The sequence below is a fragment of the Eulemur rufifrons genome, chromosome 7, assembly GCF_041146395.1.
Source record: "Eulemur rufifrons isolate Redbay chromosome 7, OSU_ERuf_1, whole genome shotgun sequence".
In the NCBI taxonomy this organism is placed as follows: Eukaryota; Metazoa; Chordata; class Mammalia; order Primates; family Lemuridae; genus Eulemur; species Eulemur rufifrons.
Genome location: NC_090989.1, coordinates 175,542,922 through 175,568,290, shown reverse-complemented (window position 1 = coordinate 175,568,290; position 25,369 = coordinate 175,542,922). Strand labels below are relative to the sequence as shown.

General features: G+C 39.8%; 1 protein-coding gene across 2 annotated transcripts in view; it reads left to right on the top strand.

The window, feature by feature from the left end:
- Positions 1-25,369, top strand: part of FOXP1 (forkhead box P1) — a 566,277-nt gene that overhangs the window by 248,694 nt on the left and 292,214 nt on the right. For both annotated transcript variants that reach the window (XM_069476045.1, XM_069476044.1), the window contains one exon: positions 2,902-2,962. The gene's annotated coding sequence lies outside the window, so the exon portion shown is untranslated. The remainder of the gene's footprint in view (positions 1-2,901; positions 2,963-25,369) is intronic.

The window sequence follows — 25,369 nt, the reverse complement described above, 5'->3', positions numbered from 1 at the left end:
CTTCAGGTAAATGATACTGTTGCAATCAATAGTGAAGAGGCCACGGAACAATTCTGGTGTTCACAGGATCTTAACTGTGAATAACAAAAAGGAAAATAATTTGTTTACTGTATCTTTGGCTCACTTTTACAACCTAAAACCAATAGGAAACTTAAAAAAGAAAGAAAAAGGAAAAAAATGCAATTTGTATGGAGATAGCAGTTTTTAAAAGAAGACAAGTAGGCTGGAGGGGAATATATTTCTTCTATATATTTTTTTAAATACTTAAAAGCTTTATATAATCATTTAATTTTAGTCTTGGCACTCATACTGCCAGTAAACATACAGGTAAATAATAGAGATATTTGAGAAATAAAAGTGATTGTTTTAAAAAATAGTAAATATAGCTCTGGAAACGGAAGTTTTATGCTTTGGGAAAAAAAAATTAAATGCAGATTTTTCCCCTAGTTGTTGATTTCTGATTCTTCTAAGCTAGTAATGATGCAGACGAGGGCCTTGATACTACCCCCTAATTTTCTTGTCTATTATATTGACACATTTCATTTAATTTAGCATGATGGCAAACAGCTGTTGAACTATTAATCTTTTCTCAGCAAAACTGGAAAAATATCTTAGATTCCTTTGCTCATGTATACTTTTCTAAAAACTAAAATCAAGAGAATTAAATTAATGAGTGGTCAAATGTGCATGTGCATTAAAATTTATGGAACTTCAAAATGGAGGAAAATACAGATTGTATCTCACTACCGACTTTTTATGTATAAGTGAAAATTAAATGTAGCCAATTTTGTATTACTTTGCTATTTGTAACTTGAGGGTCAATTGTGTAATTTTGTTTTATTAATTCTTCTCCCACTCCCAGGGATAAAAAGCACATTTGTAAAATCTGAGGGTGAACCAGCTTCTATATTTGCCCTGTGTTCACTTATATACTGCACCGTATAGATAGGTGAGTGGAGAAATAGGCCTAGTGCTTACCTGGAAATGTTCTGCAGGTTTGAATGCAGCACTGGAGATAACTTTATTCAAAGTAGGTATTTTCAGCAGTTTAAAAAAAATTAAATTTTAATGAGGTCCAGTTGTTTGCCAGGCCTATATGATAGCAAATCTCATCTGCATTGCAAAGTCTAATACTATAGGTCTGACTGCCAAACATGCAAAAATAGACACAGCTCAATAGATAAACATATAAATTAGTTTAGAGTGTATGTATTGGAGAATATCTCAAGTGAAAAGGAGGGAGAAAAAGGCCTTCTTGCTTTGAATTGAGTAGGGTCTGCCAGAGTTCACTCGCTTTACATTTAAGATTTGATGAGTGGTGGAGGTAGGAATTTCTAGTGTGTAAGACACTGCTGCGCTTTGTATCCACCGAGTTCTTATTTGTGTGGCATGGGGCTGCTTTGCAGACCTCTGGTTTACCTTGAGGACCTGACCATCACTGCTCTGTTTTCCTTTCTTATCACTGCTTGCTCTGAAACAGTTCTCACCACTGGAGAAACCAATCCTGGGGACATACATCAGCAGTAAAGCACACGATTTTCATTTTCAATTTGAATTGTTTTGTGTAAAAACAAAAAGGTTTTAGGCAGACTGCAAAATAGTAATTTTAAGTCCCAGAGCTAGGGTTTTCCCCCACCCAAATGGTGAACATTTATGGTGAAAACCTCCAATTTCCTCTTACAGTAAACATGAAAATTATGATTTTACTCAGAGCCTGCATCTTTTTCCAATCTTAATGGCAAGAATCTGCATACACTTGCTTGTGGAAATGTCATAAATTGGCCTCAGATCAATTCCTCAAAGATAGTATACACCAAAGTGCCACTTTCAAAATTTTAGCCCCGGTGAAATCAGATTTTTACTCTTCTCAATGATGTTTGCCTTTCCACATGCAGGGCCGACAGCAGAGGAATAAGCAGGGGATATTCATATAAAATTAAAACCACTTCATTACATATTGTTCTGAAGAGTGAGCAAAAGGATATTAACATTTTAGTAAAATGATATGATTTCACCATCTTAAAAAAAAATTATCTGAGCATTTGGTCAATGGATGTAGAATGAATCCTGTACCCTCTTGGTAATTTGATCTAAATTAATAAACAAATGTTTTTCTTTTCACTTGTGCCATATGTTGATCCCAGTTACATGGGCAGAAAGAGGCAGCTTGTAATGTTTCTTAAAGGATTACACACTGTTTTGCATAAGGGAGTATGCAGATGCAGGAGTAGATGTGGGGTAAAATGCGTGCCATGGCTTCTTTGTGTTTTAGGAAGCTTGATTTCAATTGTTTATTTCATCCGACACGAACCATTTTTATTTAACTGAGTAGATCTGGTAGATAGATGCTAAGTGAAAAACATTCTGTGAACAGCTTTCACCAGCAATTAACCCCCCACGCCTCCCCAAACTGAAAATTGTGGTGCTTTTATTCATTTTGAAAGGTCTAAAGTGGCAGAAAGCATCTTGTCTACAAGAACCAACTCTCTTCCGAAGGGGGAAAAAATAAGCCTCTGCTTTAATGAAATAAGAGATGCTGTGGGTATTAACCAAACAGAGACACGTTCAAGTAGCAGTCTGGTTTCCAAAAACAAAGGCCTGTGAGTCACGTATTATTCCACATGAAAATAAATTGATAGACAAGATGAGAAAAAGTTCAGACGTGAAATTTGAAATTTTTCACCTTGACTTTTTCCGTCCAAGTTGATTTTGTTGCCTTGAAGAGCTTAGAGGCGCGTGGTCCAGATAAGTGGAGCTCTTGGGACTTGTTTTTACTAACTCTGAAAGTCATTTGCCATTAAATATAATTGAGTCCCTTTGTTGTTTTGCTTGTGTCTATCCCAGGCAGAGGTCGTTGCTACTTCTTGACATTCAGATTTTGATGTTCTCTTTTGTTTTCAGGGTAAGACGTGACCTTTTGAGGTGACTATAACTGAAGATTGCTTTACAGAAGCCAAAAAAGGTAAATGCAAATGTGATTAGTAGAATTATATCTAGGGCTATATCTGTTGCCTTCTAGGCATTTTAATTCTGTTATTTTTGATCTGTATTTGTGAAATATATGAGTATTTATTTGCGTGTAAGTATGTCTATAGCACATTTTTGGAGGTCCTAAAAGAAAAGGTTGCTATTAAGAAATGGTCCACAGATTTCCTTTTTTTCCCCAAATATTATCAAACTTTCCTCTGTTTGTTGAAGCTGAACTTACTTTTATTTTTTTTCTTGCTTGTTGACTTGGTAGGTTTAAAGTTAGAAAGGAATATTCACATCACAAAAGTGGTGATTCATAAAATTAACTTGCTGCAGACAAGAGTAACGCATGTCAGTGTTGTGTGCTGAAGTGGTGTCATCCAATTGATGTTCATCTGGCGGCTTTATAATCACCTTCTTTCAGAAATTAACAGTCAGGCACCATAGCAACACGCCACGTTGATGTAACTGCTGAGCAGTGTGGGGCATATCCCTGTAATGTCAGCACTAGGCTGCCTTGTTCTCTTGACCTTGCTTGAAAATCAAATGAGTACTTGATTTTAAAATTAGAAGTTTTCAGGGAGACTAATGTAGCTTAATGAATTAAAGCCAAATTTAATTTTCTCAAATTCACTTTTGGGAGGGAGAATGAAAAAGAACTCTGGTTAAAATGGTTAGAGATGCTACATATTTACTTGATTTCAAAAGTCTCTCTCTGATACAGGCCCTGATCATCTCACGCAAGATAATCTTGCAGGTCATTTTGATGGCTGATGTTTCTCAAGTCTTCGTTTCATTTTTGATTTTTGACATGTAATAGTTCTGTTTGATTTAGTAGGTTTGTATCTATTTAAAAACAGGTTACTTGCCAGCATGGTAGAGCAAAGCCTTTGCTCAGATTTTATTAAACTAAAGTTTATGTATTTGTAAGATGCAACCTTCTTACTCTACAAGTGAATAAGGTTTTTTGCAGAACTTGCATAATGTGAAGATTCTTTGATCGATTTTGTTTTTAACTCACCTAGGATTTTGGGGCTCTAGAATGCATTATAAAGGATGTGGATTTGTTTTTATGGTTGCATTCTGGCACATGTAACTTAGGTCAGAAAAATCAGACTTGCCTCATTTTGCCATCTATATTGTTTAAATTAAACCTTTGCAGAATGTACCTAACTGTCCTCCAAAGAGGACAGACGTACCTTTCAGATGTTTCACAGCGGAAAGGGTTGATCCCAGCCAGTAGTTGGGATCATCAAATCACAGCAAGACTTTTGGCAAAGTACTTTCCTTTGCAGAGGCTCAATTTTCCAAATTTAAAAAGAAAGGGGTTAGTCTGTATCAGGGGTCTATAACCTTTTTCTGTCGAGAGTCATATAGTAAATACTGCCTGCTTTGGGGGCCAATTCAGTCTCTGTTGCAGCTACTTAGTTGGGCTGTAATTTGCTATCTCCTGGTCTCTGATCTCTCAGAGTGATCTCAATCCAAGAAGCTCCTCATGCAAAGTCGTGCCGAGTGTTCAACTCATCTTGTGCTGTTAGCAGAGGTTTCTGGTGAAGCTAAAAATTGTGATTAAACAAAGATGAAAAAGTGTGAAAAGATGAAAAGTTCAGCTTGAGAGTTGCCTTATCCGTAAGCTCCAAATAAGAGCTTCATTGACAGGTTTTCGTTGATTTCTTTGTAATCACATGTAATCATGAATTATATTTCTTCCACCTTGATATCTTTATGATGTCCATGCTTATACCCATACCCATTACCTGAAAAGGGAGATGTGGTTTTTTTCCCCAAATTCTGTAATGTTGTTCAAAGTTGAAAATACCATAAGTCAAGGGAAAATTTAGGAAAAAGAGTTTCTAGGAATTTGTCATTAGCATTTGCTGAGATAGCCTGTGTTTAAAAAAAAAAAGAAAGCTTTCTTTATAATCACTATCAAGTGCATGATCTGTTATTCAATATCCTGCAAATAAGGCCCCCCCCCCTTGTAAAATTTCTGCTTCATAAAAACATTTTGTCTTCCTGATAACCTCTTTTCATGACAGGAGGAAAGCCAAGTAAACAAATCCATATAGTTTTTCTCTTTGACTTGACTGGTAGGAAGCTCAGAGTAAGAGTTTTTGGTTAGTCTCTGTAGTTTTTCTCAATTTCAGCTGTTCTTGTTGTCTTTTTTTTTCCTTATACACATAATCTTCAGTTTTCCTGTCCCAATGAACATTTGATTACTTAGCTTTTTTTTTTTTTTTTTTTCCCTTTACAGTATCCATTCTTCTGTGTTTGGACTATTCAGATTTTGGGGAGAAACGAATTAGGATATACAGATTCAAGTAATTAGTTATATGCAATTTTTACCTTTGAATAAGCTATAAAATCTTTCAAAAACTAGTTTGTGTATATCTTGATCTCTTATATAGAAAGGAATAAAAAGTTTGCTAGAAGGATAGAATAAAAGATGTTAAAATGAGTACAGTGGTTGGTGTTTCTTCCTGACACATGCCTTAAACAAAGAGAAGATCTTGTAAAAACCAGCACCATCTTTCACACTACAAGAACAATATAGATTTCAGATGCCAGGAGCTTCTCAGTAAATACCATGCCCCAAATTTGAAATCTGGCAATCATTAACAGAATAGATGCATATAAATATTCCTGCGCAGGTACTATGGGGACAACTGGTTGTATATATAAAAGTGGCCAGGCAAAATCAGAAAACCAGATGAAGCCATTTTTAGAATTTAGATTAAAACATCTGAAGAATCATAAATAACAGCCATGATATTTGGTAGTGATATGACACTTTTCTTCCAAGTAGATCTGAGTGTTTTACAAAATGGGTCTGGTTGCTGGCGTTCCTAAGAGGTGGCTGGCAATTATTATAATCCCCATTTTACAGAGTGGGAAAGTGGCCCTGTAGGTGGTAACTTACCCAGGGTCATCTAGAGTGTCAAAACAGAAATTAAAAGGAGAACTTGCTCTGGTCACAGTTAATAGCAACATCATTCTATTATGGCTACGTTGGTTTGGTGATGTAATAAAGGTTTATGTGGCATTTGTCTCTGCTTCCCCTCACCATTGGCGGTTTACCTACCTGCATTTTGCTTAAAATTCAAATCCAATTTGTAAAATTCATCATTTTGTATTCAATTCTGAATGGCAATTAGAGTTGAAGATAATCATTAAACCCATATAGATTACAATTAAATGGTTACTTACAACATTAGGCATCTTTAAGCTTCACATTGGATATGTTGGGGGTTTTTAATAGTCAACTTATTTGAGAGGAATTAAAAAACAATCTAAAAGGACATGTAATAATTTCTCCCACCTCTATCCCCAATTTGAGCTGCTTTGTTAGATAAAGGAACTATAATGCATCCTTACAGATTACATTCATTGTGTCTGACGTGTTAAAAATTATTTCTTGGTTAAAAGTAAAGCTAAAATGCTATTCAGCTCTTTGAAACATATTCATTGATTCCTTTGAAGTGTACATTTAGGTGATCTAAATATTTATTTCAGGACAACAATTTCTAGCTAAACCCATTCAAAATGACCTTTTTTATAGTATTCAGCATTTGAATTATGTGACTGTTAATTAAGGAAGTTGTTATGAAGACACTGTAAGAGACTCTTTATTGAGTTGCCAGATGACCACATTGGCCAAAATACCATCGGTCAGTTCAGTTAGGCGTTGAAATGCTCCCTGCCCCCCCTCACTGGACACATAATAGACCCATGCCTGGGTTGTAACAGTCCGGGTGAAGACTAGGCTGACATAACCCAAAATACAATGGCTTAAATAAAATAGAAATTTACTGCTCTCTGATAAAACAGTCTGGCCAGTCTAGGCTGGCTGGCCACGTCCTTTTCATCTGTGCTCTCCTCTCCTGGGGCTTTGTCCTTCTCTGTATGGTGGAAGCTGCCACACTGTGGAGAAGTCCAAGGCAAGCAGTTTTCTTTCTAAGCAAAAGAGTTACATATTGTACGTATTCCACCCGTTGACGTTTAATTCGTAAGATCATGGTCGTGTGGCCCCAACAAGCTTCAAGGGCTGCTGGGAAATGTCTCTCCCTGGTGGCCAGGAGCCTGGGAGGAGTTGGAGAACAGATTTAAGGGGACAAGTAGAACAGAAGTGCTTGATTGGTTAAATTGCTCCAGTCTAATAATTTCATTCATTCATCCATACGTACAAATGTGCACACATACACACCTACGTTAATTCTTACTGCAGTTGTTCATATTTATTGATAGTCCTGGACTAGGTGCTAAAATCATAGCACCGTATAAGAACATGGTCTCTGTCCTCACGCAGTTTATATTCCAGAGGGGAATTACTACGTGACTAATGATGGTGATGAGTGTTAGGAAGAACAAATATTGCTTGCTGTGAAAAAGTGTTCTGATTTTGAGGGTGTCAGGAATTATATATCTTAGCATCATGAAAGCTATGTGAGATTAACTTGACTTCCTTGTATGCCGTTGTGAATGTTACCAGACATGTTAATTTTGGGTTAACAGCTTGATTGAGATGTAATTCACACACAATACAATTCACCCATTTGAAAGCACACTTACTTTCCATGGTTTTTAGTATGTTCATGAAACCATCTAGTCTTATTTCAGAATATTTCATCGCCCAAGAAAGAAACCCTGGTACCTCTTAGCAGGCACTCTGAATTCTCCCCTCCACCCAGCCCCTGGCAACAACTAATCCACTTTCTGTCTGTGTAGATTTACCTACTTTGGGTATTTCACAAAAAAAAAAAAAAAAAAAAAAAAAAAAAAAATCATACAATATGTGGTGTTTTGTGACTGGCTTCTTTCGTGTAGATTTTCCCTTAATTTTGAATATTAGCATAATGTTTTAAAGGTTCATCTAAGGCATTTAAAATTTTAAACTGTCTTAAAACCTCATGAGTTCTTACTCCTAGATCCCACAGAATAGTTGCCTGAAATATTCTTACAAAGAATAGAATTGGGGGAAAAGATTACTGTTTTTCATGCCGTGTATATTTCCGTAGACTGAGGTGGCCTCTCAACAGTTAAACTTCAGAATTTAAATGTTTGCATTTTAAGTTAGCTGTTTTTAAACATTGTTAGCCATAATGCTAAACTAAGTTACTCTGTAAACAAGAGCTGTCTCTTTTGAATGTTAGTTTTAAAGAAAAAAAAATTTTAAATATTGATTTCTAGAGAAATATGCTCAATAGAGTTGGTTTTCAAGCAGAAGTCACTTGTTGAAATGTACACGAAGGCGTGTTTAGTGGTAAAGAAAATATTTGCAGCAATGATCAAGTAGCCATATTTTGCAGAGTGAACAATCAGAAATACAAAGCCAAATAATAAATGGTTTTATCCATCTTCTTTCTCCTTGAGAGCTGGGCTCTCGCTGTGTCGCGTGGGCTGGTGGGCAGTGGCTCTTCCCAGGTGCTGTCAAGCCACACTTCAGCCTTGAACTCCTCCCGTGTCAGTGTCTCGAGGAGCTGGGAATCAGCCATACACCACCATATCCATCTTGTAAAGAAATGTTTTTGCTATTCCATTTGCCAAGGGCACAGATAGCGCACCTGTTTATCTCGAGCATCTTGGGAAGAAGTCCTCACATTAGGTGGCAACTAAACAGAGATGTAGGAAATACAGCCTTTCTTTGGTAAGACCTTAGAAAGAAATTTGAAGCTTTACTGTATAAAACAAAACCCTGTAAAGGGTAACACATCTGTGTTAACCTTATGGACATCCCTCCTCGGTATCTTGTAACATCCAGGATCTCAAAGGAACAAATAGTATATTGAAGATAGAATCCTCCTTTTATGAGTCCATTTTAAAAGTTAATGCTGTGGTGACAACTTCTACCCAGGGCTGGGTTTGGATTTGAAGCCTGTGGTATCTTTTTAGGTGACTACTGGTGAATGGGACTTTGTAAATATAAAATTAAGCCATTATTTCAGTTTCTTCTCTGTCATTGATCTGGGCTTTGCATGGCGGGGGTGGGGGGAGAAAAATGAAAGCCATGAAGTCTTTCTGCTCTGTTCGAATTCACTCTGTGTGTGTGAAAATCATGCAGATTTTCCTTTGATTTTTGTATATCGGCTTGTATGTAATAGACAATTAAAGATAATTAGATGTTTTGTTAATTACCTGACAGTGTGATAAATTTTTAAAAATTAACCTTTAATTTAAGAAAAGCCTCCCATTGCTGGATGGACTGGAATTATTGCAGACCGTGGCTGGGCATGGTGCTTTAAATGCTCACCCTTCCCCGATTGCTCCGTCTGGAGGCTGGTCTGTTTCTTTTTCAAAGGGCCCTGTGCAGTCTCTGGGGGCCAGAGAAGTATCCTAAAATATATTCAATAACAGATTCCACACTTTAAGATTTATTTAGACCAGTGATTTTCTAAGTGGGTATTGGGACCAATTTGTGGGTTAGAGATTCAATTTAGTAGGTTGTACCCAAGACTTTTTAAAGATGGAATAAACAGGCCAGCGCAGTGGTTCATGATGATAATCTCAGCACTTTAGGAAGCTGAAGCAAGAGGATCGCTTGAGGCCAGGAGTTCCAGGTAGCAGTGAGCTGTGATCGTGGCACTGCATTTCAGGCTGGGCGACAGAGGGAGACCTTGTCTCTAAAATAAATAAATAAGTAAAATGGAATAAGGATACAATAGAGTAGAATCTTTAAAAATCGGAGCATATCACATGTAGTAAGGATCTTATGTGTTACGTAATGAAACTTTTTAAACATATGAGTACTGTCTTTATGAAACATTTCTTTCTGCAGGTTGAATTTATTTATTCATTTGTTCATTCACTACATCTTTATGAAATTTCTGCTGTGGGCCAGGCATTGTGCTTGACCTGCACTGTCCAACGCGGAAGCCACTAGCCCCTTGTCGCTATTGAGCACTTGAAATGATTAGCCTGAACTTAGATGAGCTGTAAGTGTAAAATCCACAAAGTATTTTGAAGCCTTTGTTTGGGAAAAAGAATGTGAAATGTTTGAATGATTTTTCTTTATTGATTACATGTTAAAATGATTATTGGGGATCCAGTAACTTAAATAAATTATTCACAGCTCCCAAACCCTCTGCTCTTTGCTTTAGGGTTTGGCAACCGGCAGGAAAGCATGATAAATAAAGACATGGTGGTAAGTGCTAGAGAGAACATGTAGGAGAATAAGGGAGGTCAGATTGTCAGAGGGAAGGGGTTGCCACTGCGAATAGGGTGATCAGGTAAGTCTCATGGTGGAGCAGATGGCGGTTGAGCAGAGACTTGGCATGTTCTAAAGAGAACAGCGTCATCGGGAGAGAGTACAGGTTGAGTATCTCTTACCCAAAATGGTTGGGACCAGAAGTGTTCTGGATTTTGGAATTTTTCAACTTTTGAAGTATTTGCATTTCCAGTTGAGCATCCCTAATCCAAAAATCCAAAATCTGAAATGTTCCACTGAGCATCTCTTTTGAGTGTCATGTGGATGCTCACAAAGTTTCAGATTTTGGAGTGTTTTGGATTTAGGGTTTTTAGATTAGGGATACTCAACCTATAGTAGGAGGCGAGGTCAAAACATAACGTGGCCAGGCTGAGTAGGACATACTTGTATTCTTAATGAAACAGGGAGCTGCTGAAGGACTTTGAGGGAGGGTGAGAGCTGACTCATGCTTTATTTTTAAATGGATCACTCTGGAAGCTGTCTGAAAATAGACTGTGGGTGGACGAGGCCATAGGCAGGGAGTCCTGTTAAGAGGCCACTGTAATAATCCCAGTGAGATATCGTGATGACCAGCATGAGGATGGGGAGAAATTGTTGAATTTGGAATTTATTTCAGGTAGAGCCAAAGAATTTCCTAAGGGAATAAATAGGGAGTTTGAAAGAGTTACATCAAGGGCTGGCTTTGGTGGCTCACACTTATAATCCCAGCGCTTTGGGAAGCCAAGGCAGCAGGATTGCTTGAGGCCAGGAGTTTGAGACCAGCCTGGGTGACATAGCCAGACCTTGACTCTACAGAAAATTAAAAAATTAGCTGGTTATGGTGAGGCTCACCTATAGACCCAGCTACTCAGGAGGCTGGGCCAGGAGGAGGATTACATGAGCCCAGGAATTCGAGGTTGCAGTGATTGTGCCACTGCACTCCAGCCTGGGTGACAGATTGAGACCTTGTCTCTAAAAAATAAATAAATAAATAGATAAATGAAAGAATTGTGTTAAGGATGATTCCAAGATTTTTATCTTGAATCAATGAGGTATTATCAACAAGATTCACTGATGGATTGCTTATGGGCAGAAAGAGAGGAGTCAGATAGAAGACTAAGGTTTGGGAGCTGCCATTGCAGTGTGGGGGACGCAGGGGAGACCAGGACTTCAGCAGTAGACATGGGAGGTTCGAGCTGTTTATTGATCACCCAGATTGAGATGTCACATGGGCATTGGATATGTCATTCTGGAAATGTCCTAGCTTGGTCTATAAATTGAGGATTTATAAGCATACAAAGTGATATATAAAGGCGTGCTCCTAGGTGAGCTCACCTAGGGAGTTGTGCTGTAGGTGAAGAAGAGAGAGACTCCAAGGTCTGAGTTCTGAAGCTAACGCCATTAAAAGGTTTGATCACAGGATACTGAGAAAAAGGGGTCAAAGATGGGAAGAAAATTCAGAGGTTGTGGTGAAGCAGAAGCTCATTAAAGAAAGTGTCTAACGGAGGAGAGAGCTGTCCGCTGTATCAGATGTTGCTGAGAGGTCAAGAAAGGTGATGATAAAGAAGCGATCATTGGACTTGTCAACATGGAAGTCACTGATGACCTTAATAACAGTCAAAAATGTTTGAATCTCACTCCCATAATATATACTGGCTTTATGTAACTACCAGTCTGCCTTACTGAACTTAGGTGGTTTGAATTATTTTTCCGGGAATGGTACTTGGTCAGCATTCTTGTTTTGTTAAGGTCACCATATTTGCCCCCACCCCTTGCAGCCTCACTTCTGTAACATTTGGGTCGTAGTATAGCCTGTGACCAGAGGTGAACAGAGGAATCCTGGACATTCTGTTTTCTTGACCCATCCTGTAATCCAATGGTTTGGAGATTCAGAGGTTAAATAGAAGGCAGGAAGAAAGGCAGGATGTATTAATATTTACAGCTCCAACTTAGAATATGGCGATTTTAATCATCTAAAGTACATCACAGCTTGGTGTGGTTAACATAGTCTCTAGATTAGTAAAGTACTAGTTTGAGCCTATCACCTTTACCTTATACTAATATAGGTAGTCTTTGATGGGTTCATCCACCTTTCAGATTACCTAAGAACATCAAAGATTCTGGGTTATTCAAAAATTGTGAGACCCAGTTGAACGTTTTCAAGATATCTAGGTCAGTCCCAAATCCTCAAGCATCCAGGAAATGGTAGGCAAAATAACAAAAAACATGTATTGTCTATGTTTGGATACTAAATACTATTAAGATGTGCTGGGTGAAAGAAGAATATTTCCCCTTTGTGGATGATTGTAAATGTGCTGCTTAATTTTTTTTATTATAAAATGTCATTAAAAGAAATTAGGAAAACATGAAATTAGGAAGAAAATATAGGAAGAAAAATTTCACTGGTAGGCTCACTTCAACAATTCATACTTTTATCTGTATCTTACCATTATTCTTTATATAGAGATTTGTTTATTAATATGTGTACTTGTACTATATATGCTATTTTTGTTTCCTGCTTTGTCCTTAAAAATATCATAAGTATTTTCCCAAGTTATTACTTGTTATATGTAGATCTTATTTTTAAAGCTACTTGGTGACTTCCATTGTTGTGTTGTCTATTCCTGCAACGGTGGGAATTCCTTCCAGTTCCTCGTGATTACAACTGTATCTATGTTGGACATATCTCGAGATAACTCAATCTCTCAAATGAGTTTTATAAAGGATGTTGTGATGTTTAGATTGCCACCTAGTTTCTCCCTCTACTTTTAAATAATATTAAAATGAATTCTAGGCACCTAAAATCATTCCTTGGCTTTGAGTGCATGTGTTTTCTGTGATAGCATGAGGTACAGTTTGTATCAACTTTGATGACAGCAGTTCTAGCTATTAAATTGCTAGGCAATTTTCTGATCTGAATTCTCTCTTGATTTTTTTCCCACTTGACTTGCAGCTGTGAGATAGGAACTGGAACTTTGTATCCTTTCAAGGGAAAGCCATTCATATTTTCATTATTTATTCCAAACATCAGTCGTTCTCTTGCCCCAGGGCAAGCCATTAATTTAATTTGTTTATAGCTGTATCTCCAAAATTTGCTTTGGTTGAGTTTTATTCAGATTACCCTGTTGTAAAATTAAAAAGTACTTAATAGCTTTTATTTATTTTTTTTTTTTTTATTTTTTTTTTTTTTTTGAGACAGAGTCTCACTCTGTTGCCCAGGCTAGAGTGAGTGCCGTGGCGTCAGCCTAGCTCACAGCAACCTCAAACTCCTGACCTCAAAGGATCCTCCTGTCTCAGCCTCCCGAGTAGCTGGGACTACAGGCATGCACCACCATGCCCGGCTAATTTTTTCTATATATATTTTTAGCTGTCCATATAATTTCTTTCTATTTTTAGTAGAGATGGGGTCTCGCTCTTGCTCAGGCTGGTCTCGAACTCCTGAGCTCAAACGATCCGCCCACCTCGGCCTCCCAGAGTGCTAGGATTACAGGCGTGAGCCACCGCGCCCGGCCAATAGCTTTTAGATTATAAAATTTGTGTTCTCGTTTGCCATACCTTAGTGATACAGTCATCAATTGATTAAGCAACAGATATTTATTGAATTTCTGTGAGGTTCACTATGTTTAAAATTGAGCTGTATACCTAGGGGGGAACCACTCTTTCCTTGGGTAATGGTTAAGCCATCTAGTTCTAAAATCCCCAAATGGCCACACAGTGAAGCACAGTCACGAGCCACATAATGATGTTTTGGTCAATGATAACTGCATATGTGGTGGTCCTGTAAGATTAAGGGCACAAAGTAATATATAGAAACCTGATACATGGCACTTGACTCTGGCGTTACAGATCAAGTAGGGGAAATGACTGATATTCAGGTGCTGGAACATTTGGTTTTCCATATTAAAAAAATGTACATAAATGAAAATATACATACCATCTAGGTTTGAGTACACCCTGATGTTTGCATGATGTTGAAATCGCCTGAGGACACATTTCTTAGAATGTATCCCTGCTGTAAAGCAACACTTGACTTTATTATTAGATGTATAGATTCAGAGAGGACCAAGGAATATCATACTTCTCCCATCCATTCCTTGGAATTTACTCAAGATGAAAGTGATATGCAGAAAAGGAAGTGACATACCAGGCCACTGTGTTGGGACTCAGTCCCCATCTTTTCCACTGTACCCCTTCTTTCCTTCCTTTTATGGTGTAATACCAAAAATAAGTGGAAATGTTAAAATTTGACCAGTACAAACTTGACTATTGGAAATAATAGATCTAATGAGAACCAAAGTGTATTTTTTCATGTAGAGAGCCCTTTGTTGGATTTCATTTCCTATGTTCGCTCCTTCTCTAAGCTATGTTAAGGGAATTTACAAGTGTTTCAAACTATTAAATATGAAAAGCATCATCTAAAAATGTTCATCTCAGAAAATGCCCACTTTTTACCCTCCCTCCCCCTTCCCTCCTTCCGTTCTTCCTTGTTTCCTCTCCTTCTCCCTCTCTCTCTGTCTCCATCCTCCCTCTAAAGCCTGAATTTTTTTTTAATAAGGCTATTTGATGAAGATGTGTATAAAGTTAGAATTCTCCTGCTGGTTGACAACTACTATGCGTTTTTTGAATAGTTGAGTTTTGTGTAGCATGAGAATTTAGATGTCTACCCTATTCTTATGTGATTGATTCCTACAAATGAATACATGGTATGGGACATGTGTTTTGCCAAGGGCTGGGGTAAGTAAAAGGATAATGATGTGAGCTTTTTACTGTTTTTGAGGCACATGCTAATTGATGCTAGCTGCTTATGCTCTGACGTCTTGTTCTCCCTAGTTCGGGAATGAAGTTCACATTCTCTATTTCCTTCTGTGGGATAAAATACCTCCCAATGTAGAGTTGTCATTGGAAGGGTCATATAATTTCATTAGCTAAGTTCTCACTGTATCATAAGATTATATGTATATTATATATGTAGATCAGAAAGTTAACAAACTTAATTTTTTTCTGATTGTGAATGTAAAACCAGCTCGTTATAGGGAATTTGAAATTATAGAAAAGTAGACCAGATGTAAAAGTAAAAATAATTTATAATCCTGACCCTGAGAATAACGTATATATTGCCTTCTATTCTTTTAAATTGGATGTACATATGTTTAACAAAATTGTAGTCATACGGTATATAGAATTGTGTATTTATTTTTAAAAATTTAATATTACATGCTGAGCATTTTCCTGTGTCATGCAGTATCCTTAAGGGTATCTTGAATGGCCACATACTATATCATCCTTTTGGATGTAGTAAAATTTAATGAACTATTCTTCAGTGTTGGGTCTTGAAGCTGAGTCCAGCTTTTCTGTGATATCTTGCAGTGGGTATGTTTGTGCACAAATATTTATCTATTGATTTCTATTTCTTTGGATGTATTCTAGGGGGAGAAATTAGTAGAAGAAAAGTTATGAAATTCTTATAGATTCTCCATGCATCTCACCATCTTGCTTTTCAAAATATACCAATTTACACTCCTACCAGTACTGGATGAGAACGTTTATTTCACTGCAACTTTGCCAACAAGTTTCAACATTTTTTGTTAGGATTTAATTCATTGGAGAAAAAAAGTATCTCTCTCTTTTTTTGTTACTCCCTTCTTTGATTACAAATGAAGTCCAGAAGTTTTGTTCCATTAGGCTATTTGTATTTGTTCTTTAAATTGTTCATAATTTGGGGGAGCAGCCAGGGTTTGAGAGAATAGGGAATGGGTCCTGTCACTGGGGGTTCCTACACCAGCGGCCCTTGTACCGGGACTCACAAAGTACTTTGAAGCTTTAAATTCATTCCTTTACTCACCAAATAATTATTAAGTGCTTACTTGTTCCAGACACTACTTGAGGGAGCAAGGATACCTCAGTGAACAACAACAAAATGGTCTTCTGTAAACAGGGTGGATCAACCTCACCATACAACATTCCTCACCATTGCTGTATGGTGAGGAAAACCCCGACACATGTGCGGAAAGTGCTTAGCTCAGGAAGAGTAAGCTGTTGTTGCTGTTCCTTTTACTTCTCCTCTTGCTTGGTTGTCCTTAGCAGCTAAATTTTTTTTTAAAGTGACATTCATCCAGGTTCCTTCATTAGTCCCCTTATCACACAAGGGACACACTGTCATATCTCTCCTGTGCTCCCCAGCCCGAGAAGTTTCTCTCCATTTCTCTTTTAACCCCTTACCCAGTGAGCTGGCATCCTCTGGTCACGTGGTTCTGGAAGGCTTGAGAGAAGCTTGGTGGTGTCCAGTTAAACACTAAGCCCCTGGGGACAGACCTGGGGACTTCAAGGGGCTCCTCCCCTTTGCCTCGGTTTAGTAGGGATGCTGCTAATCGTTGAGCCCTAGAGTGAAGTGGGGACACGGCTGGGTGTTGGCAGTGTTAGTCTGTAAGCTCAGCCAGCTGATTCCCATCCATCCCTGTGTGAAAGAGTTGAAAAGGAAAGTGCATTTCCTCTCTCCTTCTCAGCCCTTTCTGAGATGTCCTGCACCCACGGCCGGGACCGTGCGCTGTCTGCTTTCTCTCTGGTTCTCCTCATTCCTGAAATCCACCTGGAAGCTGTACTGCTGCTCTGTACTTGACTGAATCCTGTAGCCACCATTTCAAAACAGGACTCTTTAATGGGAAATTAAATATTTCAGGTGTTGAGATGGTAAAAGGAGTATCTTGTTAAAATTTTGTACCAGCACACCCCTTGGAGAGGCATGAACTTGGAGTAAGCCTTAGCTCAGTTTGGAGGCCATTTCTTCAGCATGGTCTTGACATTCTCGGTCAGTTGTCCGCATCTGTGAAATAGGGAGAAGGACAGGACCTGCCTCATAGGTATGCTGTGAAGATTACATAAAGAATAGCGTAGGGTAGGAGTTGAGGTTTTAGAGTCTTGGGTTGGGGGCCCAGTCCTGCTGCATGTTAACTTTGTGATCTTGAGGAAGAAACCAGATTTCTCAAAGCCTTTTTTCCCTCTTATTTGCAAAAATGGGGACTACACTAGTACCTCTCCTATGAAGTAGTTGGAGGATTAACTTTTTCCAAATGAAAAGTACTTAGAACAATGCTTCATACCCAGCAAGTGTTCAGTAAATGTTGGCTCAATAACATTATTTTTATGGTTAGCATAGTGCATGGAATGTAATAAGTTCTCAAGGTTAATAATATTCAATATTAATTAAAAATTCAAGATGATGAAAATATTCTTTACATGTCTTTTCTTTATATTTGGGAGAGCCTAATGGAAATAGAAATGAAACAGACATCCTGATACTGTCCCTTGGTCCAAAATAGAGACAAAAAAAATTGATAGAAAAATTAAGTAGAAAAAAATGGTTACTGATTTTTTTCAAGGATGACATTGTATTTTGAAATTATCTCTCTCTCCTGCACATCTCTTACCTGCCAGCAGACGGTAAGGTGTGGGCCCATACAGAGGGATCTGACTGTGTCATCTTTTTGACATCTTTTTGAATCACCCCTTAGCTACATTGCAGCTTAGATTTGAGGGCTAAAATTGTTAAAGGCCAAGCCATTGGCACTCAGAGGATCCTGAGCTCAGATGGGGAGATCTGGGCTCACAGGTTTTTCGAAACCTAAACCATGTGACCAAAATAGCATGAACAGGTTTTTCAGGGCTGTTTGTGGGGTTCATTGGCTCTAAGGTAGCAGTCCCCATCCTTTTTGGCATCAGGGATTGGTTTCATGGAAGACAGTTTTTCCATGGATGCGGGAGTTGGGGGGGGGGGCCAGGAGTGAGGTAGAGCTCTATAGCCTGGTCCCTAGCAGGACACTGTACCAGTCCACGCCCCAGGGGTTGGGGATGGCAGCTCTAAGGTGATCTTATTATAGAACTTATAGAGACTGCATTAAAAAAGCAGTAAGCTCATGGCCTGAGAGCACTTTGCATTGACCAATGTGGGTAGAAACTGTGTCTTCAGGAATTCACTGTGTCTTCGGCCAGATGGGTCTGGCGGGGTGGCGGGGGTAGGGGGGGTGGTATGTACATGCGTGCGCTTACATGCATCCTACAGCTCAGAGAACACGAAGCCCTGTCTGGTAGAATGTGAAGAAGGAGCTTTCCCACCCTCAGTGTGTTTTGAGGTAACAGGGTTGGCTTTTTGGGGTACAATTGGCAGGAATGGCCTTGACCCCACTGTTGTACAAAGGAGTGTGTGTTTGTCTGTACATGGGCAGTGGCTGCGACCCTTTCTCTGAAAACTCAAGAACCTGTCATTTTCAACAGTGATTTAGGGAGGACATCCTCATTTATGCTTATGATGCCTAACAAGCCATTTTCTTTCTTTGTCCTTGCAGAATGCATGTAGTTTGATTTTTCTTTACTTACACGAGATACCTCTCATTGTAACAAACAAACAGCAAGGAAAACATAAGAAAGCAAACATTACTGTAAATTCAGTGCAGGATGATGACTTGGACCATTTTGGAGACCGTCTTTCTAGTGTCTGTCTCTGCCCATTGGTTAGGGAACAGACCTGGGTTGTCTAGCGTGGTGACCAGTTACTACAGGCAGTTACTGAGCAGTTGAAATGTGGCTAGCCTGAAGTGACACGTGCTGAACATGTAAAATGCACACCGGACTTTGAAAAAAGGACACTGTAAAATATCTGATCATTTTGAGTATTGATTATAGATCGAAATAATATTTTACATGTAATAGATTAAATAAAACATGCTATTAAAATTAATTTTATTTGCATCATTTTAGTTATTAAAATGTACTGGAACAATTTAAACTACGTTTGTAGCTTACATTACATTTTTATTGGGCAATTTGGTGTAGACACATCACAGTTTTACCTTAACAGGATTGTGCTACGTTTGTCCTACTTTTTAAACATTTAAAAATATGTTGCCCATATCTTTCTGTAACAGTTGATATATAGCAACATTAGTATTACTTTATAGCTATGTGTAGGTAGCTATAGCTATGTAACCGTTTCCACTTTGTTGGATATACAAGATTGTACACGACAAAGCTGGTGAACAAGCCTGTCTGATTATTTTCTAAGGAAAGGTTTCTCAACGTCAGCACTGTTGACATTCTGGGCTGGGCAGTTTTTTATTGTGGGAGGCTGTGCTGTGCGCTGTAGGATGTTTCACAACATCCCTGGCTTCTACCCACTAGATGCCCATATCACCTGTCCCCCACCCCGACCCCGCCTTATGCATGAAAAGAAAAAATATCCCCAGACATTGTCATGTGTCCGTGGAGGAGAAAATCACCTCAGTTGAGAAGCACCAACTTAGGGCAAAGTATCAGAATGGAGAACACTGGGTGAAAAGTTATATATATTTGAATTTGATAAACATTGATTTTATATTGAAATTTTACATATATTGTCCTAAACTTTTTTTCTGGAAGAATGATACCAATTCATATTTTTATCAAGAGTAACAAAGATCCTCATTAAATCTCTTTAAGAGATTTAAGCAGTAGGGGCTGGCTATATATTTATTTTACTTGTTAGGAATTTGTTTAATCAAATTGCTACTTTCCTGAGATCAACGCTTTGAAGGCCATCATGGAGGCAGTCTGGGCATTTTCTCTGGGAGGCCAGCTTGGCAGTGAGCTGCCATAGACCATCTTTGCATAACCTAATGTACAGGGCTTCTGTGCCCATAAAGGAGGGAAAGATGAGAGAACATCAGAGAGAAAACTTGCTATTACTTTGTAATTTTTCTAGGACTTTTCTTACTGTGAGAAACAGGAATAACAGTTGATGATGGTATAATAGCTAATTATTGAATGTTTGCTCTGCGTCAGGCCCTGCTGAATACCCTTACTTATAATTTCTTTTAAACTTCAGAACGTTTAGGTTTTTCTGGTTTAGGGAGGTGCTACTGTTTACCCCAGGTACAGAGGGAGGGGGCAGCCATTCCTCCAGCATGCCCAGGTCACACCATTAGCAGGTGGTGTGGCCAGGATTTGAAGTGGGCAGTTCATGTGACCACACTCTACATTATTCAGTCTTTCAACAAATATTTGGGCTTTTCCTCCATGCCAGCCACAGTGTTCTTTGCAGAGTTCATAGTAGTGGGTCAAAGAAGACACGACTAGGGCCTCATGTAGCTTATAACTAATGGAGGCTGATGAAGGCTGATCTAATGAGGACTAAGAAATGGAGGTCCGTGGTGCTTTGAGAGGCTACAATTGGGGGATTTGCTAAGTCAAAGATCAGGAAAGGCTTCCAGGGGAAATTGTGATTAAGGGGCGATCTGGAGAAAGAGAGAAGGGTGGAGGTTAAATGGGGAGTCAGAAGAGAATGAACATCTCCCCTGTGTTGGAGTGGACCATGGTGTGTTGAAGGAATTGGATGCAGACCAGCAGAGAGGGTGCAGGGCGAGAGTGTGGGGTGTGATGAGGCCAAGGATCAGGTTGTGGGCAGAACGGACATGGATTTGGATCTATGCTTACAAGAGTTTCTTTTGTTTGGTTTTTGTTTTGGTACTGGGAGATGTGTGGCGTGGGTTGGGGGTGAAGGAGAAAGTGATCACATTTGAGTTTTGGGAAGATCCCTCTGCAAAGTGTTCAGAACGCCTGCGGGGGGCGGTGAGGTAGGGAGCCTGGTCATTGATTCTCAGCAAATCTTGAGCATATCGGCTTCACTTATTGTTGCTTCACAAACTACCCTGAGACTTAGTGGCTTAAAGCAACCACCATGGGTGCAAGATTCTTCTGTTTGGACAGTGCTTAGCAGGGGTTGGATTTTTCACTGCTTCACAGGGTGTTGGCTCAGGTCACTAACACAACTGCATTCAGCTGGGAGCTTGGCTGTAGCTGGAACATCCAGGAGGGCTTCACTTACACATTTGGCAGTCGCTGCTGGCCGTGACTGGGGCATGGCCGTAACTCACTTCTCTCTCTGGCCTCTCCAGCTTGGTGGACTTGGGGTAAAAGAGGAAGTTGCCCGCCTTCTTCAGGCCTGAGTCAAGAACTAGCACAGGGTTTCTGATATGAACATCTTCAGATGGAGAAATCCCTGGCTGAGTTAGTGGAATGCTGGGAGTGCCTAATGTGGAGTAGGACGATAATGAAATTGGGTTAGACACATCTCGGATTTTTCAGGATGAAACCACTTTCATATTTTTTTCCTCCCCTGTAACCAGAAAGCCCAGAAGCTCCTATATTAAAATAGCAAGATCGAGCTCTCAGACTGCCTTTGGAACCTTGCAGTTACTCAGAAGGACATAGTCTTGTCATGTATCCTGATATTTTGTTCAGAAGATGTCATTGCTGGAGACCATGGGAGGAAAGTAACCCAATAGCTTAGAAAAGAGAGAATATGAGAAAGCAGCCAAGTGTCACTATTTCATGCTTTCTCGTGAGTCTGCAGAAATGGTTTATAAAGGTAAATGTGTATTCGGTAATGCAGCAATCTGATTTCTTTTTAATCATTGGCTTTTGGGGTGTTTGCTGATTTTTCAGGCTTGTTAATTTGTGCTGTGTCTACCCATCATTTGTGCAAATTAGCACGGCTTAACTATAAATGAAAATGTCAAAGTTATTACATTATTTAAAATTAAAGAATAATTAGACTGGAGGAAAACAGGCTGAAAGAATGCTCCAGGATATGTTAAAGGTGGGAAAGGACAGGAAAAAAAATGAAGAGGGCACAAGCATGAAAGGAAGGGGAACTGCTCCTCCAACCTCCAGGGACAGGGCCTGTGATTGCTGCACCGGGTGTAACTCCAGTAGTGCGAGGCATACCCCAGCCTCATGTGTACCGAGCTGTAGGCTCAGATGATTTTCTGCTGGCTCTATAAAATGTATTATTTTTCAGAAAGGGTGGGGTGGGGGATGTTTTACAAGGTTGCTTGGAATCTGCAGAATTGTGCCTCTGTATATTTTCTTTTCTTTTTTTTTAAACAGACCATTTTATTCATTCATTCTTTCTTTTTTTTTTTTTTTTTTTTTTTGAGACAGGGTCCCACTCTGTTGCCAGGGTTAGAGTACAGTGGTGGGATCCTAACTCACTGCAACCTCAAATTCCTGAATTCAAGAGATCTTCCTGCCTCAGCCTCCTGAGTAGCTGGGACTACAAGTGCACACCTCCATGCCCAGATGATTCTTTTTTCTATTTTAAATTTTTTCCTAGAGATGAAATCTTGCTATGCTACCCAGGCTAGTCTCGAACTTGTGGCCTCAAGTGATCCTTGCATCTTGGCCTCCCAAAGTATTGGGATTACAGGCGCAGCCTGTATGTATTATTTTCAATGTCTATCAAGGAAACCTGTTTGTCTCACCCTATCAGAAAAATGTCCCTCCCCGCCACCATCAGAAAAGTAAAAGAGAAGCCCAGGTGTAGGGTATGTGAGAAGGGAATGGGGATTCATTTTTCTAGCTGGCAGCGTTGTTGACTCTTGTTAGTTCGCAAATGTGATGGGAAAAAAGGACTATTGCTTTTAGGAATTTATACCCACCCAGCTGATAAAAAGGCCTGTCTTTGGGGATATAACTTGCAACATTGTCTGTGGGAGCAAAAGCGAAGAAATTCCCTGAATGTCTGTCAGGAGGGAATTGTTAAGTTGTGGTTCATCCCTGGGGTGGGGTGAGGGACCCTCAGGGACTTCACTGTGCAACTGTGACAAAAGAATGGAAACCCATATGTACTGATGTGGAAATATCTCAGATACATATTAAGTGACCAAGTGGGTAAATATAATACTATTTGGATAGAAGTGGGAGAAAAAGAAATACACATGCAGAACACATCAAGAGGATTTTTGGAGGAGACAAGAAATTGATAATAGTGCTTGCCTTTGGGATGGGAAACTGGTGGAATTTATTTTTCCTGCTTACCCCTTTGGTCCTGTTTGATGATGTATGTGTGAGTATCATGCCCATTTCAACATAGTTCTCGAATGTCAAAGAGCAACGTGTTACTACCTAAAGGGCTGCAAGCCCTGCCGAAATGGATCAGATACTGGATTGTGCTTATCTCTCTTTTAAATCCTTGCTTTTAGTAAAAGTGAAAATCAGATAAGATTGCTGATTGATTTCAAAACCAGGTGATAGGAAACAGCTGATTTAGCTCAGATCAACCGTGTCCTTACTTCCAACTTCCACCAACTTCAGGCTCCAGGCTGTCAGCTCTATGGCTTGTCTCCTGTGATGCTGATTTATTTTCTCTCCTCTGTGGATCAGTGTCTTAATCTAAAAATCTATTTTTTGGTTGCATGTCGTATGAGACTCAGCCCATACCGGCTTAAGCAAAAAGAGACTTTATGTGCGATTATGTGACTGAATAGGTTAGGTGCAGCCGTGGCCAGACTCATTGTATTTCTCTCCTTGCTTTCCTCTGTGTTGGCCCCGTTTCTAACGAGACCCCCTCACTCCAGCAGCTCCAAGGGCTGCAGTGAAGATCTTGGCCCTTGTCTTAGCACTCCAGGTCACCTGCTTCTAAGGACCTGATTCCTTCTAAGGACCGTAGTTAAGATGGTTGATCTTGAGGGACACCTTTCACGTACCTCTTTCTTCTGTTCTGTTTGCAGCATAGTTAAAATGGATAAACCCCAAGCTCCTAATATATGCTAGGTTCTATTGGCCTGGGAACACCAAGATGAATAAAATCTTTCTGCAGCTCTCAGGGAATTCACAGCATGGTAGAAAGAAGGCAGAGATCCTAATATGGAAATCCTTTTTGATGTGAAGTGATAGACCCAAAGGAATTGGGAGGGCGTGCTCGTCTCTACCTGGGACAGTTAGCAGAAGACTCACGAGGGAGGTGACCCTACAGAGAAGACGTCTGAGAGGAGAGGACTTCCTCAGTAGACAAGTTAGAGGAGGTGGGTGGAGCCATTCCACATGAGAAGAACATGAACAGACAATTTTAATTATCATCCAGTTCTGTTAATCTGACCTCCGAGTAGCCCTTGCATCCTCCTCTTCTGGTTCTGTAGCCACCACCCACCACCAGACTTTTCAAGGGAATCACTCAGTGTGCAGAACGGTGGAGCATTTGATTCCTTTGCCGAGTGCAGTGCGTGTAGTCATTTATTACTTCGTATTGTTATTTACTTCTCTCCCTTCCCTAGTTCCTATTTTAGCTCATTGTCTGGGCTGCACAATTAGTGTCCTATTATCAAGCATTACGCCCCACATTAGCAAAGGGGTTGTGTTCCAAGGACAGACTTTGTCATCAGAAACTTTGTTCCCAGGTAATGAAATAATGGAGGCAGCCTAGGGCTGCACTCAGGGAAGGCTGGAGGGGGATGGGTGCAGTGTGGAAACATCAGCCAGTGTCTGTGCTGGAAAACGCAATACCAGAGTCTTGAACCCGCCAAGGCAAGGGGATTAGAGGAGAGAAGAAAGCGGCTTGATTTATGGCTACAGTAGCAAGGAGGAAGGGTGAGGGCCTGGGCACGTATTTGAGGTTGGACTCAGATTCTGTTACGGTGGTGTATCAGATGTATCAGTTGACTCCGCTTCCTACAAGCCAGACATGTGTGGAGAACAGTGGCGAGTGGAAAGCAGGTCAGCATTTGCCCGTTAGTCGGTCTTGCCCCTTCCCAGCACCTCGTTGCAAGTGTTTCTTGGAAACTGAGGTGGAACACATAGCCCAGTCTTGAACCCAAGAGACCTCTCTGTTATTCCTCACATAAATCTTGCCACTCTTGGGTGGCTCCTGTGGGACACATGACAGCAGAAGGACGTGCAGCTTGCCACCTCTACTCATCATGTAGCACAGGAGACTGAACAGCAAAGAGGGCGAGGCTGCGCGGACACGGGCACTGGGCCTCTCGTTAGTCCTGGTTTGTGTTTGGTGAGAAGCGAGGAGGCTCCACTGAGGATCTCTGCAGAGCCGTTTCCCTGCGCCAGGTGCTGCATATGCCAAGCCATGGGAGACCATGGCTGTGATACAGTTGTCTCCAGATCCAGAAATAGGCTAGAACTGAGCTTTCCCCTAGTGGCAGCTCTGGAAAATACTTGACACTTGAAAAGGGATCAGCAGGAACATGGGAAAGACTTTTGTGAGCTCCATTGATTCCAAACTCAAATAAAAAAATGAACCCAAGTCAGGTGACCCTTTAATGAGGGGCAGAGCCTGTCATCCCAATTAGCCATCAAAAGCTGACAACATCAATGTCTACTCTTGGGCATGATGCTCGACTGCAGCTTGTTGACATTCAAGGGTTACCCGTCATTGAGAATAAAGGACTGAGAAAAGAATTT